Source organism: Centruroides sculpturatus, unplaced genomic scaffold (assembly GCF_000671375.1).
Source record: "Centruroides sculpturatus isolate CEXI.00-Female unplaced genomic scaffold, Cexi_2.0 scaffold199, whole genome shotgun sequence".
Classification (NCBI taxonomy): domain Eukaryota; kingdom Metazoa; phylum Arthropoda; class Arachnida; order Scorpiones; family Buthidae; genus Centruroides; species Centruroides sculpturatus.
This window is the reverse complement of record NW_019384516.1, coordinates 87,395-107,679: the sequence shown is the minus strand read 5'-3', so window position 1 is coordinate 107,679 and position 20,285 is coordinate 87,395. Positions and strand designations below refer to the sequence as shown.

General features: G+C 31.6%; 1 protein-coding gene across 1 annotated transcript in view; it reads left to right on the top strand.

Moving 5' to 3' along the window:
- The first annotated feature begins 6,046 nt into the window (after positions 1-6,046).
- Positions 6,047-20,285, top strand: part of LOC111622566 (serine/threonine-protein phosphatase 1 regulatory subunit 10-like) — a 96,221-nt gene continuing 81,982 nt past the window's right edge. Inside the window, exon 1 of the mRNA XM_023364975.1 lies at positions 6,047-6,186. The gene's annotated coding sequence lies outside the window, so the exon portion shown is untranslated. The remainder of the gene's footprint in view (positions 6,187-20,285) is intronic.

Here is a 20,285-nt window from a genome sequence, read left to right as displayed (position 1 = left end):
AACTAAGCAGCTCTGCAGAAAGTTACATTTACAATTTTTGAGCACTGATAGTACATGCTGAATTGAAATTAAACATAAATTAGAAAATAATTTTCTTAATATACTATTGTTAGTTTTAAGTTGGGATGTGACCTACAATAACTGCCAGCATTATTAAATGATCTCTTCACCTGTCCAACTTGCTTAACAAAATCTTTCATTAGATGACATTAAGACAAATTGACCATTTAAAGTGATATTATTTAGGTAGAAAATACAGATAGAGAGAGAGAACTTAGAAAACATTCTTATTTAAGTTACAGTGAATCTAATATGCTTTGGTTTATTATTATTATTTCTTCATAAATATATTAATAAACCATGGACCTTTTATGGTATCATTCCTAATCATGTTAGAATGGTAATATGTTTTTTTTTGTATCTTGTAGAGTTCTGGAGTCTCTACTGACAGATATATGGCAATTGTGGAAGTATTGTAAACTATTTGGAGTCTCCAGATATTAGTTATACAGTCGACCCCCCTATAACAGTGTTGATTATTCTGTTTTATATGAATTTTATGTTGTATGAATCACTTAGATTTTACAAATACATGTGCTGGGCTGTGAATGGCTCACGTATTTGTAAAATCTAAGTGACTCGTATAACATGGAATTCATATAAAATGGAATAATCAACAGTGTTATGGGGGGGTCGACTGTACATTTATCACATTATCATGCATTATCAACATTCTAGGCTGTACTTAAGAGATTTGTAATGGAGGGTTGATGCTAAACACACAGTGAGTTGTTGACCTTGTTTTTTTTTTTTTTTTTTTTTTTTTTTTTAGGCATTAGAAGTTTTCATTGAGCTATCGGACTTCAGTAGCTAATATTGAAAGATTAATTGCAGGCTGCATAAATTTATTAGACGGGCCGGATATATGTTGGCCATGCCTGCGTTAAGGTCTCCAATTTAAACAAAACTTGGTGAGCACTTAGCCTTAAACACAAACAGTTCCTTGTCCAAATAATAGGACCCACTTTTCAAGCATTTTCAAAACATGGGTTTCTGTGAATTTAGGGTTTAGTTTATAAATCTTTGGAAGTTTCATATCCAAGAGTGGCAATAGTTGAGTGAATAAGATGCTAAGCACTAGAGTTCAACCCTTTAAAATTTTAGTTTAGTTTAGTTTTATTTGTGTAGCATCATTGTTTTATTATTTTACATTATTATTAGTGTTGAGTGTTGTTACGCATTATTATTACTATTATTATTCCTCACATTTAAAGCTTATGAAACGAGATAAAAAATTGTGACATCATTTCCATATTGTGACATCATATTGTGACATCATTTCCATATTGTGACATCATATTCTTCCATATATTTAAATGGGCAGAGTAATCCTCCATTCAAAAATGAAAAAACTGGCACCCATTGAATTGCATACATGTGCTATTTTGTGATAGGTAAACTTTAAACTGTTTTTTAAGTCAATTCAACTGTAATATATGGCAACAGAACACACAGGAGAAGATGAAACAAAATTTTTTAAATTGTTGTTATTAGTATATAATAGAAATCGGTGAATATAAAATATTGATTTGATTCTGTTTTTGTTTCTGAGAAATGCTTATTCTGAAATAGTTCAAAAATTTAACATATATTATTTCTGGATGGCATTCAGCTGCTTTCCTCTTGAGAATTTCAACAGAACAAAGTGTTTTATACTCATTTTAAGATCCCTGTGAGAATGGGTCAGGATTGCATTCCTACCATACCATTGAACTGTCCACTACTGTTTACTTATACTCTCAAGCACTTGTATTTAACTAGTATGTAACAGAAGCAAGATAGTCTTGTGCAGTGTTTTTGTTTATATGCTGTATTCCTTGTTTATTATTATTTTTATGCACTATAATTCTCCTGTTCAAAAATTTTGTTTAAAATAAATATGATTCATAATGCAATTTGTTGAATGTTTGTCTACGAGGACTAAGCTTATTAATCGGATGTATTGCACTGGTATTTTGGTTGCATCCTATTAATAAGCTTAGTCCTTGTAGACAAAAATTCAACAAATTGTAGGAAATAAGGACATAGAGGCATATGAATTAATATGATTCATAATGTTTTGTATTAATTCATTATCAGATAAACTTCATAAATAAGATGTTCCTAATTGTTTGTATAGTGGGACACCAAAATGATATCTTGGTTAAGACTAGCTAGAATTGCTTTGAGCTAATTAGAACTATCTTGGATTATCTTAGAATAGGTATAACCAAGTGGATAAAACCACTGAACATTGTTAGTTGGTTAATATGTAAATTTTCGACTATAAATTCTTATCTTCTATTATCAGGACTTATTATACTGGTTTTACAGATAATATTACAAAGATTAACAGAAAACAATTTTTATTTTATTTCGTATACCTGTATAGAAGATACGAATTTATAGTCGAAAATTTACATATTAATAAGAAAAAAGGACATTGAGGCAATTTAATTAAACAATTGTTAGTTGGTCATCGGCTTGGGCATGACCAATGGACTGGCCAAATGGAGTTTTCTGGGTTTTCTTTGCGCTGGTAACACTTCAACTGGGGCCAACATTACGTAAATGTCTTTCCGGGAAGCATCCTCCTTGGCAGATCATTCACAAATGTCGCGTTGCCATAATCAAATAAACTAAACCAATTCTAACAAGCAATTATTTATTGTGATATCATAATGCTGGATTGCAACTTTTCGTCACAATGATTTCAATTCTTTTAGTTGTGGTCTTGCCCCTGTACATCATACTTTTCCTGTTAGCAATAAAGTTGTACAGGTTATCTGTCTAACTCTGTTTAGGGGGAAATTTTGAATTGAAGTAATGTGACTTTTGTTCTAAACTGGAAGTTCATATGCAGTTAATCTGGGCCCCTGCCCTAAAGTTTTCATATCTTGTCTCGACTTTCATCTATCTAACTTATTCCTCAAGATTAAGGAAGGACAGATAGATAAGGGAAGACAGGGAATTTACTGGTCTACAATTTTTTCAAATTGCAGCCCAATAATTTTTCCATAAATGCAATATTTATGACAACACTCATCTGTATAGTTTATACAATCTGTTGCAAAAATTTTTTTAAATTTATCATCACATAAAAGTAATTATTCTTGCATTTTTAAAATTTTTTTTTATTTAAACAAGTCATATGAAGTCTTTCGGACATTAAGGTTAGCAACTTCAATCACATGCCATTACAACCATCCAACATGGATCAGTTTTCAAATATTAATAGTAGACTGGTATTAGTGAGTAGTTGAATTAACTTTAACTCCCTTCTGCAACATTTCTTTTTTTCTATTGGACCAGCGGTGTGATGTGGTGGTATTTGAATAAGAAAATTACATAATATAAGGTTACTGACCAGCACAAAATATGATGTAAGTGGTTTTTGAGGGTACCAAGTGTAAATATTTGGTCCGTTTTTTTCTGAAATTTGATTTGTTGGCAGGTTACCATTTGATATTTGGCTGTGTATGATATAGTTTCTTAGAGTTAACATGAGAGAACATTATAATATCTGAAAAATAAGATATATTTTCAATTCCTGTCTACTTGACCATTGAATTTGTGCCCTTTTGTACCATCTGAGTATAGGATAAATGTGACAATGGTAGATTGAAATAACCAAACTCTTTTAATGGTTTTCATTTTAATGTTTGCTATATTACAGTATTTGATTTATGTAACTACAAAGGTTATCTTACGTAAGGGTTTATAATGAGTGACCAGTCTAATGCATTTTAAAAATTCTTTATTTTTCTACTGTACACAATTTAAAGAATTTTTAAAATGTGTTAGATTGGGCACTTGGTGTGATAAACTCTTATGTACTACCTTTGTAAGTATAGATCAAATACTATAATATAATATAATAGAAGGGTTAGAAGTACAAAATAATCTTAACATTTGTTTTTATTTTTTGCTCGGGCGATACCAGGCTTACCTGCTAGTATATGATAAAACTTAATTAATAAAGAAGAAAAGGATTTTTACTGCTTAGGATTGACATACAGAATGTTATGTCAGCATATTAATGAGCACTATGGCTCTATACAGAATAGTAAGGAAGTGCTATAGCTTTGACACAATGGGCACTAGATAAGAAGGTTCAATTTTTTTGGAAAAGCTCTATAATCATTAAAAGCTGGGCAGATAACTTAAGTGTAGGATACAATTAATAAAACAGTGTTACATATATTTTTTTAGAAGCAAAATTAGAGTAATTAATGCTCATTACTAGTATGCTTTAGATAGTAGGTGGGACTGCCATTCTAGATGCATATGATTATCTTTTCTATTAAAAAAAAAAACTTTTCTAGTTTTAGAAATGGCATCAATATATGGGGAGATGTATTTGTTGAAATCATTGAAGTCATGTAATATGAGTTGCTGAGTCTGTATTTAACATTATACCATTATATTTAATTTTTTGTTTCTTTTGTGTTTTAATTTATTTTTATTAAGTTTGAGTATAATTATATTATAATTTTAAATTTAATAAAATTTAGAATTTGTTTTAATACACACTGTAATTTTGAAGCTGATGATGATCTTTTAAAATAATGAAAATGTTTGAGTAAAAAAGGAATTTTTATCCTGAATTTAGCAGTTTTCTTATTTTAAATATGGTACCTAGTCCAATGATTTTTTTTCTGATTTAACATTTACTATGTATACAAATATTTTTATATCTTGTCAAAGTTTTAACATAGACATTGTAATACCTTTGTTTTAGAACATTTTATTTGTGATATTTACATTTACATATTAATTTTTGAAACTTCTTTTCAAATTATTATTATTTCTTTTAGTTTTTAATTTGCCTGACAATAACAAATTAAGTTGCTGAAAGTAGTTGTAAACCAACAATGTACCTTGAACCTGTTACCGGTGTGTGACATGAAGGATAAAGTACATCACAAACATTTCGAACAGCTTAAAAGTTATTCTGTGTATCACCTGAGGAAGAACTTTAAGTTGTTTGAAAACATTTGTGATGTACTTTATTCTTCATGTAACTCACACCAGTAACAGGTTCTAGGTACCAGTACATTGTTGACTTTACCCCAGTTTTGTTTGGATGTAGATGTTTACCATGTAGTTGTAAACTTTGTATTATCTTTGTGCAGCTTATTATTTCAATTAAAGTTAATTAACATTAAAAGACAGTCTTCTGTCTTGTTTGTGAATTATATTGATATGTCCCATTCTCATCTTGTACTTATCTTACTTGCACTTGCGCGTGCATGTGTGTGTTATGGACTAAGTGATTTATACATGCATTATTCATAATGGCTAGGCATTATGAATAATGACAAAAAAAAATCAGGCACTCAGGTAATCAGGTAATAAATTTCAGGTTTTTTATTATATTTTATCAGATTGACCAGTCATGAATACTGCTATCACCTGGTTGGGCAAAGTGATGATAATACGTTGAGGAGTGATCATTTGACACCTGCTTCCCAATTGGTTATAAATCTAATAGATGTAATTGCTACAAAGAAAAAAAATTATGTAATCCTAAATGTTATCAAAGTCTTAATTGCTTGAATAAATAAACTAAAGAAATATTTAATTTTTTTATATACTCTATACCAAAAATGACATCCCAGAAGTTTCCTTTAAGTTGATTTTTGATTGATGTATAAATTTGCTAATAATACTTTTCATTAACATTAGCTTAATTAATATAGTTAATAATACTTAATTTTAAAAGATATCTTGTCATTTTTAAAATATTTTGGAACAATTCACAAAAAATAAATAATTCTTAATGAAAAAAGTGAAGTTTCTTTTTGAAAATCAAATTTCCCAGCGGGAATGTAGTTTTATTCAAAATGTGTGGTCAATTTAATAAATAATTAATCAATATTTATCAAGCTGCATGGCCACCTTTTTAGTCATTATTCATAATGCCCGAACATTATAAATAATGCCCTATTAATCATTTGGCCCATAACATTATATATATATATACACATTATGAATCTTCAAACCTTTGAAAGTTATATAATTTATAATTTTATTTACTGCTTTTTTCTAGGCTCCTATTGATCCATTACAGTTATTAAAAGCATTAGGGCCATTGTTATCTCCTGAAGGAGGTATAAAGAGTGGAGAAGTTCCTAGATTATCATGGTACAGTAACATTTTTTATTTAAAATTTAATTCTGTAATATCTGTATATGTATATATATATATAATATTTTTTTTAATAGCAAATTGATTTATAATTTAAATTTAGCTTCAAAAAATACTAATAAAGTTATAGTAGAAATTATTTAGGTTACAGTTATATGAAGAAATCACTAATATACTTACTGAAAGTTTTAGATAAGAAAAATTTCTTAAGTTGAATGAGAATAATGCATCAGCTAAGACTAAATTTTAAAGATTTTCTTTTTGTCTGGTTATTTGTAAATTAGAGGTTAGTTTTATTTATTTTTAACATAATAATTTGTATAAGTTTACTTTTATGTAAATTCTTGATGTAAAAAATTTACAAAATAAAAATATTAACTGCAGTAAAATTTTAATAATTGTAAAGCTTGTTTGCATTGCCAAAGAAATATTTCATTATAAACCAACTCTTCTAATGCACAGTATAAATTACTGTATTTTATTAAATTATATTAACAACAGTGCAGAAGATTATAGATAGTATTATCATAAATATAATTTGGAATAAAAATAAAGAAATTTTTACTGTCTGTTGGCATTAAATGAGTTTTAAATATAAAATTAAGAATAACAAGGACTTTTGACAAATTCAAAATTGTCTTCTTCAGGCAATGAACAGACAGTAAAACTTTATTATTATAAGATATTGGTATATCATAGTAGTAAATTCTTGTCTTATAATTTGGAAGTTTTTGGGATTTAGTCAATTACATAATTAAAGTTTTATTGCTTTTATGAAAAATGATCATTTTAATTTACTATCATAATAATAATTTTTTGTTTGATGATATAATTCATATTGTTTTTTTTCCATAAAATGCTGTTACGCTGTTAATTTTAAAGAAGATTAATAGATCTATCAGATATTGATACTCTTGAAACATTGTTATTCTTTGTAACATTAAATATTAAAATGAAGTTTTGAATTCATTGTAGAAAAGTTTGTCTATTAAAATTTTATAAATGAACTACTGTGGTTCAACATTTCTGAACATACAGAGCAAAATTGAATATTATTTCATAAATACATTTTTTTTAAATATAAAATAAATGTTTGTGTGTTAAATAATTAAATAAAATATTGATTTAATTAGTTAGATGTATGTAAATTATAATATATAATATAATAAATACGTACTGGAAGTAGAAGTAGAAGAATAAACTACACCGATATAAATCCAGCAAAATTTAATAAAATAAAAACTTTTTCAATCGTTTTTCAACGATCATCCTCAGTTACCAAAAATAGAATATTAATTAAATATAGAACATAAAATGTGTTCGAAATAAATACAAAAAACAAAAATTAAAATAACGGAAACGCCCTAGTGGACGCCCTAATGAAAAATTAACAAATAAATCAAATAAATAGTGAAAAATTAATAATTGTAAAAGGACCTCCATGCAGTAGACAATGAGTCGGCATCTCTATGGTTTATACACTTGGTTTTCATGTGCGCTTTATAGATTTCCAATCTCTCTAGATGTTTGATCGTTTGCCTGTTAGTCGTCGTTTTTATAATTGCCGCTTGATCCCATTGCACGTTAATATCTTGTTGCTTAGCGTATGATGCCAACACAGTGTTATCAAGGTTTCTATCAATCATATATTTGTGTTCCTTGAGCCTTTGCTTTAGACCGCGCATCGTCGCACCCATATAAACTAGCCTGGAATCGAATCATTGGTCATGTTAAGGCACCGAATACATACCCGTTGTTGCATTCCGATCCTCCTTTCTATCGTTTCTTAAAAGTTTGAAAATAGTGGGATTGTGCTGGTATACAATGTGAAAGTTATTAGACTTGGCGGTAGATCTGTGTATCTTGTTCAAAAATGGGATGTAATTAAGCACTATTCTTTTATTATGGTCAACCCTGGGAGAATGCCGTGCAGTGGATTGGAAGAATGAAATAAGATCCTCTTTCTCTTCCTTTGGATATCCGTGTAGTTGGGTTATCTTAAAAATGTACTTTAGCTTTCTTATCGTGTCGCAGAAACTTGTACAATGTGTATAAGCACGTTTAATCCATGATCTGAAAACTGTTAATTTGATATGCTTGGTATCGACTGATTGGTGTGAGATGATAACGGGTTGAAAGCAGGGTTTACGGTAAATATCGGTCCAGATCTCCGCTCGCTTGCGCGTAATGGAAATGTCCAGGAAGTTAACAATGGAGTCGCTCTTCTGGTCAAGCTGCAATGTTAAACCGTAAGGGTTATTGTTGATCTTGTTTAAAAAATATTGTAGGTTAGGCTCTTCACGCCAAAGTATGAAAATGTCATCAATATATCTAGCATACAAAATGATTTGCTGTTGAAATTCAGGTAGAATGGCGTTTTCAAGTTGACGCAAAACCAATTCGCAAAGGATTGCAGATGTAGGACTACCCATAGGTACGCCTCTTCCTTGTAAGAAGACATTTCCTTCAAACTCAAAAAACAATGTGTAACAAATTAAATGCGCTACTTCCAGGATATTAACATGATAAGACGGAGCATTTTCTATATTGGTAAATAAAAAATCCCCAACGGCACAAAAGCAAGGAGGTAATTTTATCGAAGGGTACAAGGATTTGTAGTCAAATACGGTCATACATTCTTTGTCCATAAGAGAAATGTCTCTGAGGCTCTCCACCAGCTGTAGTGAGTTGGAAATAGAAAATGGATGTAGGTGGTCTCTAGCACGGAAGAAGTTGACCAACTGCTTCTCAATCAAGAATGTTGGGGGGAGCCGTATTTATCAATGACTGGACGTAGCTAGTTACCCGGTTTATGCGTCTTCACAAATGCAAATAATTTAGGTGTTCTTGGAGCGAGGATCGTGGAATTCTGCATGTGCAAACACCATGCTAAAGCGGTGGAAGTGAATTTCTTAACTCTATGTTGTAAAGTATCCAAGAAATTGACGGGTGCAGATTGGCACTCTGTGCTTGTAATTGTGAGGACCCGAACAGGGGTCGACTGAGAGGTCCGAATTATGGGTTCGATCGAAAATAAAGAGCTCCTTTTCAGACGATAAGGAAACGGATTAGGTGTCTCGATTGAACAATGCAATTGGTTTTTTTCGGAAAATTAGTTAAACAATGGAAACGGAGAAATTCGAGGAAAACGCGACGAGAGAGAGGATCATATTCAGTCGCTATGTTAACCTCTCCCGCGCCCTCCATTAGGTTTCGAATTGTCACCAGGTGACAATGAGAGACCAATGGAGAGGCGACTGCTGTAAAAAAATCTATAAATTTGTGCGACTCAAGAGACGAAGGTTCTTGGTTTTTTGGTTTTTGGTTCTTGGTGTTGGATACGTAGTGTGTCGTCTCCTGGACGGGCGTGCTCCAGATCTTAGAAAAAAAAGGACATTTTGGAACATCGTGGAAGCATCGTTCTCTGGGTGCTCCTAGCAATCAACAGATTCGTCGGTTCGTCCGCGAGAAGCCGCCAAAAGCCGTAATCAACGCCCCGGGGCCCACCGAGTGTTTCACCGGCAGCGTCCATCCACTAGTGACGAAAACCGACTTTTACGAACTTTATTTCGAACTTTATCCGTGCGCTTTGGGGTGCTACCTCGTCTAACAAGTAATTTGTAAGGAAAATTTCTATGTTTAATAAACGGGTTAAAAATGATAAACCTGTCTCAGAAAGTCATTCTGCGCCCACACGACAGAAAGAACCGCTCGGCTGTCGAAAAACCCTCATCCTAATCGGCTGACCTCACATAATATATTCTTTTAGCCTCTTGTTGTAAGTAGAACGTTTTAGTAGTACCACCACCTTCGATTTATCCACCCTCGTGAGTATTACATTATTGTGTAGCAACCATTGGCGTGATTTCTTCAAGCTAAGATGAAAACGTCTTGCGTTTAAGTTATTGCTTTTCTCTTGCGCTGTGCGGAATCTGGTTTTCCATCGAATAAAATCTTGATCTGTGCTATTCATATCCTTAATGATGAGCTTAATATCCGGAATGAGGATCTCTGGTTGTGGTAACGGAGCCAGAGCATAAAAAGGACCGAAATTTAGAGTATCCAAAAGACATTGCGGAGGTACGATGCTGTCCCACACTGTTATACTTAACTCTCGCTTTTTTTGTGGTTTAATATTTTGGCAACGGAATATCCATTTAATCTTTTTGACGTACATACACTTTAAATTTCTTTCGTAAGACTGTGATAAATTAACCCTTAACGCCCAGTCCCGAGTATACTCGGGCAACATTTTCACTAGGAGTTGCCCGGTCCCGAGATAACTCGGCAAATTTAAATAATCGTACGTAACTCCTCGTTGGTCGAAATAATTCAAATAAAGCTAATTTACATTCTATTGGATGTTGTTGATCTCAGCAAGTTTCGTAATTTTACACGTAATAGAAGTTTATTTTTTGACCATTTCTTTGGTCCCTATCTATAGAGATAGTATATCGAATGGGAAAATTCGTCATGTATTTGAGTGTTTACGGTAACTGATGCACATCTGTCTACATACCTGTCTTCCCCTGCGATTTGTATGAGAATATCCCGCTAATGGCTATAAACAGCTGTTCTCAAGGACATTACGCTAACTACACCGAACAGCAGCGCGTGTCACGTGATCCGTCGCGATATTTTTTTATTTAAAAGACAATTCGTTTTTAAATAATACGCAGCAAAGGAAATTAAGTTATATGTTAAAATTTTTTAGAAATCTAATTCATAATTTGGTGTATTAAATGTTTTTTTAATTAGTTTTTGGGAGTTTTTCCTGTAAAACACAAAAAAACAATGTTAGGTAAATGAGGTTTAGATTAGCATATAATATAGGTAATAACAAGAAAATAAAAAAAAATTATCAGAAAATAACGTAATACAATCGAGTATTTGCAGTAACTAGTTCAGACGTGTGTAGGAAACCTACTTCCCCTCAGGCTGTTGTTGGGAACAACCCGCGAAAGCTTACAATCAGCTGTTTTCAAGGTCGTCCAGATGTTTATCTGTACTGAAGCTTGTATCGAGTGTCTCTTTGCCAGTATTGTGTTACATAAAAAATAATAAGTTTCTAAATAATACATTATAAAATAAATGAAAATTTATACTATAATTTTCTATAAATTTATTTTATAAAATGGTGTATTATAAATTATTTTGATTTTTTGTGGGAGCTTATTGTAAAGCTTTTTATGTCAAATAATGTCTCAACAAATACAGAAATAAACCAATTACAGTTCTAAAAAGATTACTATTGATTTTATCAGCCAATAATCTTTCTTCTTACTGCTAATTACTTTACAATGGTAAGGGACTGACTTTCCCGAAATATTTATGACCTGGGGTGGTGAGAAAACATTTATTGGTTCAAACAAATACAAGAAAGCAAATCAAAGCTTAGATAGCTACGAACTTCATTTCATTTTTTACATCACCTTCATTACATATTTTGTGGTTAACTTTTTTAATTATTTTATCGCTAACCGACGAATGGCAGCTTCTCGGCAAAACTAATAATAATACAGAGAAGCCGAATCGCAGGGGGCCCCATTAAAGTTGGCTATCCAAAGGAGAAGATGCCATTTAGGAACCAATTTTAACAAATTGAAAAAATTCGAATGAAACTTTTTTCCAGATAAAATAGATGCTTTCTTTTAAATAATAATAAACAATTTTTTAATTTGAAGCCATTCTTTTTAATAGTTCATACATTGAGAGGTTAACTACCCTTTTGTTGACATATGTTAGCAGATTAGGGTCCTGTTCATAAAGATCATCCTCCATTTTTATAAGCTTATATAAAAAGGCGTATGTTCTACGTCTTGCGTACCTAATAGCCTTTCCAAGGCAGAGGTGCTTTAGTTTCGGCAATAACGAATCACATCCTATGGGCAAATGTATCCGATGAATGGACATTGGAAAGGGACCATTCAGGCAGTACTGCGTGAGAAATTAAAACTGAGCTCTTGCCTTGCACAACTTAAGTGCTAGTCTCCTATAGAAGGTATCCTATTTTTGGTAACTAAGGATGATCGTTGAAAAACGATTGAAAACGTTTTTATTTTATTAAATTTTGCTGGCTTTATATCGGTGTAGTTTATTCTTCAACTCTGTTCTTGAGATTCAGGAAAGACAGTTGGACAAAGTAGGAATTTATAAGTCTACAATTTTTTAAAATTGCAGGCCAATGATCTGGTGAATTATCAGGCTGTTTTTAGGCAAAGTTAATAATAAGTTACTAGTTGATTTGACTAAATGTAGGTGGTTATGATACAATCTGATATTAATTTTAATAATTTTTGATTAAATTTTTACTTAGAAATTTCTGCAAGAAATAATTGACTCAAACCTGCAATGGATGATGTCTGAGTAGCATAATTAGCAATGCATTTGCATGCAGGAGTTGTGGGTTTGAGTCCTGTTCCAGGCCAATTCTTTTCTTCTAAAAATTTCTAAAGTAAAAATTATTTTAATAATTATTATTAAAATTAATTTGAGATGGAGGCATAACCATCTATCTATCAAATCAACTAGTAAGTAATTATTAACTTAGCCTAAAAATAGCCCAATAGTTCAGCCGATTGTTTGGATTTTATATCTGAAATGTTGAAAAATATGTGCTGTTGCATCTTTGAGGATTATACAGTGGTACCTCAGTATATGTCTGCTTTAGAATATGTCCGATTCAGAATACGTCCTGTTTGGACGAAACAAATTTTGCTCAGTATCGACTTAATTCAGTTATACATGCCATCTATGAACAAGTAGCACTGTCAGTGTACTAGACCAGACTAGACATTCGCAGTGCCACAGTTTATAACTTTGTTAAATTTCTTCTGATTTTAAATTTTAAGTAAAATTTTATTATTTTTATTAGTGATGTAACGAATATTCAGTTACTATTCGGTATTCGGCCTATTTTTCGCTATTCGTTCGAATACCGAATATTTAATCACTATTCGGCCGAATACCGAATACCTAAAAACAGGAGTAAGAAATAACAAAAACACAGTAAATTAATCATTTTGGTATTTAGATTTAATGTTATTGGGTTAATGTTGTTTGTTTATATTTATTTATAATTTATAACATGCACAAAATAAAAAAATAATATTAGTCACATGTATTCACAATTTATAATTACAAATATCAGCACACGTACACACCTATTCGTTCGAGAATCGCCGCACACATCTGAGGGTCTGACCCTGCCTATTCTTTTTAAGCGCTTGTCTTTGCTCTTTCCTTTCTCTTTCCTCTATCTCTCTAGTCCACGTATGCATACGTCATAATACGCACTCACGATACATTCAATTCATCACTTTTGCATCGTAAAGTTCCCATTTTACAATTACGCGACAGCCTGGTGATAACAGAGAAAAGAGACAGATAGGATGTTGATATAAGTCACAGTTATGATTTCACAGATTCGAGACAGCTTGTTTGCCCAAACGGTCCCAGGCTTTCGCCCGTGCACGCTAAGTGACTTTCATTACAAGCATTTAGCTTTCCGAAGTTTATGACAATGATTGTTTGGCATTGACAGCTGTGAATTTCGCACCAGTAAGTTGCCTGACTTTGTTTCATTATGTTATCAACTCAATTTCATATTTATTTTCACATTTTCACTTCGCAGTTCTTCTTTGTTTTTTTTCCGTTATTTACACGTGTAGTTCATTTCATTGTTATTCATATTTGATATCATTTATCACATACTGCCATGACGCTCTTGTCTGTCCGTTACAACTGTCAAGAATTAATGCGATTGGCGAAGCGTACTGACAGCGGGCCAATAGAGAGCAGGTCCTTGCCATAATGCGCTTTGCGCACCAATTTGCGTAAGTGCGTTAATCAAGCTGGATAGTTTGGCCGAATATTTGGTATTCGGCCTGAGGCCAAATATACTATTTGTTGCAACACTAATTTTTATTAATCGTGAATTGCAAAAAGGCAAATGAAAAGCAACAGAAAACTAAAAAAAATGACTAGAATCACAATGGAACTGAAAAGAGAGATTGTTGAGAAATATGAAGGTGGCATGCGTGTTCGAGATTTAACTGTTGCGTACCATATTATGAGAATGACAATATCGACAATTGTGAAAAATAAAGACATTATTAAATATGCTAACATTGCGAAAGGAGTTAAATCAATTTCTAAACAGAGATCAAAGACATTAGATTATGTTGAGAAATTACTTTTGCTTGGATAACTGAAAAACAGTGTGCTGGCGACATCCTATCAGAAGAAATTATTTGCGAGAAAGCTAAAAAGATACATGCTGATCTTATGAAAAATCAAGCAGGAATTAGCCAGGAAAGTGAGGTATTTAAAGCCAGCCATTTTTTTTACATGAGAATGGATTAATCATTTTTACATTACTTCTTATGGGAAAGGTTGGTTTGGTATACGTCCGATTTGGTATAAGTCCAAATATCAGGAATGGATTAAGGTTGTATACCGAGGTTCTGCTATACTTGGGTCTTTCCATATAAGCGATAAAACATTACTTTTTTGATCCTGATCTTTTACTTACTAAGTAAACTTTATATTAATGGCATTAACCTGATTTCAAATGACTGTCATAAAATTTGTAAATTGTGTAAAATATTTTAGTGCAATGATCTGAGGTGGCTGAGCCACTACCTTTATTATCTATGAATAGATAATCTCATTGCCAAGAGACCATACCATTTATTTGAGGTTTCCAAGCATTATGGGTTTCTTATGATGCAAAAAAGGGGAGGTAACTAAGACTAGTTTCCCAAGCCTAAAGAAACCTTTTAACAATTTTCAAGCTGTAGGACAATCACTTGAATAAGTGAAATTCTTCATTGAAAAATTGTTAGAACAACCAATAGTGCAAAGTGGAAGTTCTTCAGAATGTTACAGATTTATTTTCATGGAGGAAATTTGAAAAATAATTTGTTGGCATTTTATTTGCCAAATATGTAGAATTTAGAACAACTGAAAGATTAACATATGTAAAATAGAATTTAAAAGATACATTATGATAGGGTTTATAAGACCTATTTTATGTATTATGTGATTTTTACATACAGAAGTTAATGAAGTTATGCAGGAAAGATTGGTATAAAAAAAACTGAATATGTTGTTATGTTATATGTTAATATTATGTAGAATGAAGCCAATGTTCTTAGCCTGAAGTTAAGTTAATAATGACATCACACATATTTTATATGACAATGATCAAAAGAAAATCATAAATTTTGGTAAAAATTACTATTCCTGCAACAGAATAAAGGGGATCCTGCACAATCCTATTGGTTTGGCTCTTGGTGAAATTGACCGAAATTTTTGTTTGTTACATTTAATAGTTCTTAACTAGCTGATCAAAAGTCTGTATTGGTATAAAGCTTGAAAATGGTTAATTTGTTCCTAGTGCCATTTGAATATGTGGAGTGTGTATATATGGAAGGTATATAAATGAGTTGTATGTAATATGCACCTTGGCTAGATTTTAGTTAATTTTACTAATTATTTTAGAGAGGTTTAAATATTTTGAATAAACACATTTTGTTTATGTGAGGGACATAATAAGTGTGCATTAATTGTTGGTACTATCAACAGTTTTAAGCACATACCTTAAGAGCTTTGTAATAGTACACTTGCTTCCCTATACTCACAAAAATGCACATGCACAAGCACAATACACTCAAAGAATTCTTATATGTATGAATGAATTATATTTTTGTCTGATATCTCTAAATTTTAAAATCAGAACAACTGATTTAGATAATTACTCAAATAATAATGTAAAATACTACAGCAATGGTTATAGCAAAAAATAAAAAACTGTTTCCAAGCTTCATGCCCACTGAGATTTTTGATCAGTCAGTCATTAAATATAACATACTAAATTTTAGTCAATTTCACCAAGGGCCAAAACCTATAAGGATTGTGGTGAGATCTTTTAGATCGGGTGTCAAACCGATGGCTCTCGTGCCTCATGCAGCCCCCGATGTGATTTTTCGTAGCCTACAGCCATGGTGCTCTGAGATTAAATAAAATGGCTTACAGCTCAAGATTAACTGATAAACATCTATCTGTCATAATAGAGATTGTTCTCAGTCTTTGAATCTAGATATTGGAAAACTAGGGGAAAAAAGATAGTGCTGGCAAGTTTCCAGTGAAAACAATTTTAGTTTTATAAATATGTACATTAAATAAATCTTTAAATAAAAGCAATACTATAGCAATTATATATTGTTGATTGGAATGTATGTCCCTTTAATCCGGATAAATGCAACACGGTAGACTTCCTCTCAGTTATCAGGTTAGGTACTCCTTTATTGCAATTCACAAATGCATTTCGGGCTTATACAATATCTAAGCCCCTCTTCAGTTGAATGGTCAGAAGGCAGAGCAGCACTTTTTAAATTATACTGGTACACTTTGCTATGTTTTTTTTAAAAACTAAAAAAACATGAGTGTGTATCTGGTGACCAAGTACAAAGATACAATAAAATTTGACCTTCCTGAGAGGAAGTCTACCGTGTTGCATTTATTCGGATTAAAGAGACATACATTCCAATCATATATAACGGCTACCATATCTGACATTTATATATTGTTGAGTTGAATTCACTTAACTACAAAATGTGTTTTAATTGCCCTATCAATATTCCTGCATTCTCACTTCAAATTATAATTTTAGAAAAATTTGTAAATGTGATGTGACCCACATGAATCTTACCAGTTGCATTAATACCCCGTTGTTTAAATGAGTTTGACACACCTGCTTTAGACTGTCAAGTTAATTGCAAGGCTAAATGAAAAGAACAGTTATATTTCAAAAAGAATTACTGCTTATTATTTTTTCAAGCCCTCTTTTATATGAAAATATACAAATTAAAAGGGGCTTGATAAAATAACATAAAAGGCATCAAAATGAAAATCAGGAAGAGAAAAATCTACTTTTTTTGATGAAAATAAAAGAAAGAAAATTGGAGCTGATAAATTTGATACAGCAGTTCAAAGATTGGCAAAACTTTGCATAAAAGTTTCAGATGGTGTGTTTTACTATTAGTATCTTAGCAACAACTTGAAATTGGTTCTTACAATTTGGAAGACATTGTATGAAATAACTGTTTAGTTGTTTCATCAAAGGACAGTCTTTAACCTTCTTTTGTTTAAAAATTGTAATAACCTGGATATGGGCTTAAGTGTTGAATTTTTCAACTTTACTAGTTTATTTTAAACAATGAATTAAAGTCTGGCTGTTGAAATTTTAGGACGAAAATTGAGATTTAAACTTGGAGATTTGTTTTTGTATCACACATGCATCATTCTTAAGATCTGCACTTAAGACTCCCTAAAAGTTCAAAAGTATTTGTTCCTGAGAACCATAATAACACAGGTCAACAGTGGTTTTGGTGCCCAGGCATTTTGAGCTGATTTCATATGAATTTGATGTCCTGAATTCATATATGGCATTAGTTTTTGCCTAGGAGCTCTAATTTTTAAGATATAGCATTTCAGCAAAATATATGTTTCACTATCTTAAGTTAAATCCATGGATCAAGTAAAAAAACTAAACACGGAATTTTTATTATTATATTATGCAAATATTATTCTATACAAAGATAGAGGAAAAAGTCACCAATAAAACAGTTACACATTGAGGGAGCTTCTTTTCCGTGACTTTCGTGAATGTATTTTGGAGCAATCCCTTTTTAAACTCCAGCAGTAATCTGCCATCATATGCGTATCCTATCTTCCTTGGTAGCGGTCCTCCATAGTTGTAATATCCTGGTGAAATCTTTCACCTTGTTCTTGACTGGTGTCTCCTAAATTTTCAGGAAAACAGTCTAAGTGACTGTGTAAATAGTGCACCTTAATACTCATATTACATCCAAGGAATTTGAAACTGTTAAGCATCTCCTTTACCAGTTCAACATAATTTTCAGCTTTGCGTTTGCCTAGAAAATTTCTGACAACTGCAACAAATGAAGTCCAGGCTTATCGCTCAGCTTCATTCATCAAATTTATGAAGGCAAGATCGTTAATGAGCTGTCTTATTTGTGGGCCATCAAATACTTCTGCTTTAATTTTTTCTATACTTAACTGAAGCATTTTTCCCCTATATATGCAAAGCATGATCCATTCTTATCAAGAGCCTTTACAAACTGCTTCATTATGCCTAGCTTGATGTGCAGTGGAGGAAAGATGATTTTCTCTCGTTCAACAAAGGGGTCGTTAATAACATTTTTTTCTCCAATGTCCATGTTTTCTCTCTTAGGCCACTCTTTTCTAACCCAGTGGTGTGTTTTGTCTCTGCTATCCCAGAGGCACAAGAAGCAGGGATATTTGGTGTAGCCTATTTGCTGTCCAAGGAGAAAGTTTACCATTTTTAAGTCTACACAAATTACCCATTGATGTTCACGATACTTTATCTTCTCCAAGACCAGAGCTATGGTGTTATATTCTTCTTTCATTTTCGTTGAGTGAGCAATTGGTATTGAACCATATTTATTTCCATTGTGTAGAAGGACACATTTCAAACTTCGTTTTGAGCTGTCAATAAATAGGCGCCAATCATCTGAAAAATATTCAAGAATGCCCATTTTTTCCAAGAGTCATCTAATTTCGTGACAAAACACAAAATTGTCTTCTTGAGAGAAGAAGGGTAGCAGATCCTTTTTTCTTGTATGGTAAAAGGTAATTTTGGTTCCTTTCTCCAGTAAATTTTTCTCCTTCAACCCAGAAGCCAATAATTCAGAAGCTTCTTTTGGCAGGTTGAGATCTCTGGTGAAGTCATTTAACTCATCCTGGTTGAAACATTGAGGAATTGATGACATTCTCTCGTAATCACAGTCACCTTCATTAGGATCAGAGGGATACTCATCCTCACAGAGCTCTGGTAGCTGGTGAAATGATGGAACTGGCACTTCCTGTGAGTGAGGGACCAGGTGTCTTGCAGAGACTAAGTCAGGATAAGTCCACTTGCTACGGTTGTTACGATTGATTCCATTAATATTAACTAGACAGAAATAACAGTCATTGAAGTGATTTTTGGGTTCTCTCCAAACCATCACTACGCCATATTTCAGACTTTTTCTTTTCCGAGTAGTCCACTGTCGTAAATGTTCTGTACAAGTTTTACAGACCTGATACTAAAAAAGTAGAGCTGATAGAGAAAAACTGATTTCATATTTGGATTCAGCGACCCAAATATAGCTAAAATCAGTTCTAAAATCCTAAGCACCAAAAAAATTTTTTTTGTTGACCTGTGCAATAGTTTTATAATTTATGCTATTTTTTGTTTAAATTAGATGTAGTCATGTGTGAGGACCTGGTCTATTTGACATTGAATGACTCAATACTCTTAAGTGTTTTTTTATGAATTATATATGTTTTTTTCCAAAAAAAATTATTTTATGAATAAAAGTATTAATTGCAATATTTAAATTGTTTTTATTTTATAAAAAATTTGAGATATTTTAATAATTTAAATATTTCTTGTGCTACTAATTTGCATTTTTGAATTTGTGCACTGTGGTAATGCAAATCTGAATCAGGCTTCTATAATGATTAAAATAATTACTGTATAATGAATAAAATCATATATAATAATTTAATGTTAATATTTTTATTTTAACAATTGAAAGGAAAGATTTTGAGATACTGTATATAACTCAGAGTTCTTCCTTTATTTTATATATACTAATATTATAAGTAAAAATTTTAAATAATGAACTGTCTAATGCATAAAGATTGAATTTTATTTTATGAATTTAATTAGCTGAAATATATTGCTGTAGTTAAAATTTAGTAAAATATTTAATCAACCTATAGAAATGAATAGTCTAAGTCAAATTAGTTAACATTTGTTGTACTTTAAAATATATGGATGAAAATTTTTTATTTTTCAGTAAAATGAAATATATAAAAGAGGAAGGAAAAACAAATCTGTGAAATTAATGCCTATTTTTACTATACAATTGTACATTAATTATCTAAGAATTTATTTTTGATTATCTAAAATTGGAATCCTATGATCTTGTTGTTTCAGTACTTCAGTAATTGAAATATTTTTAATAAACTAAATTAAAGAAATATATTTTTAATTCAAATTG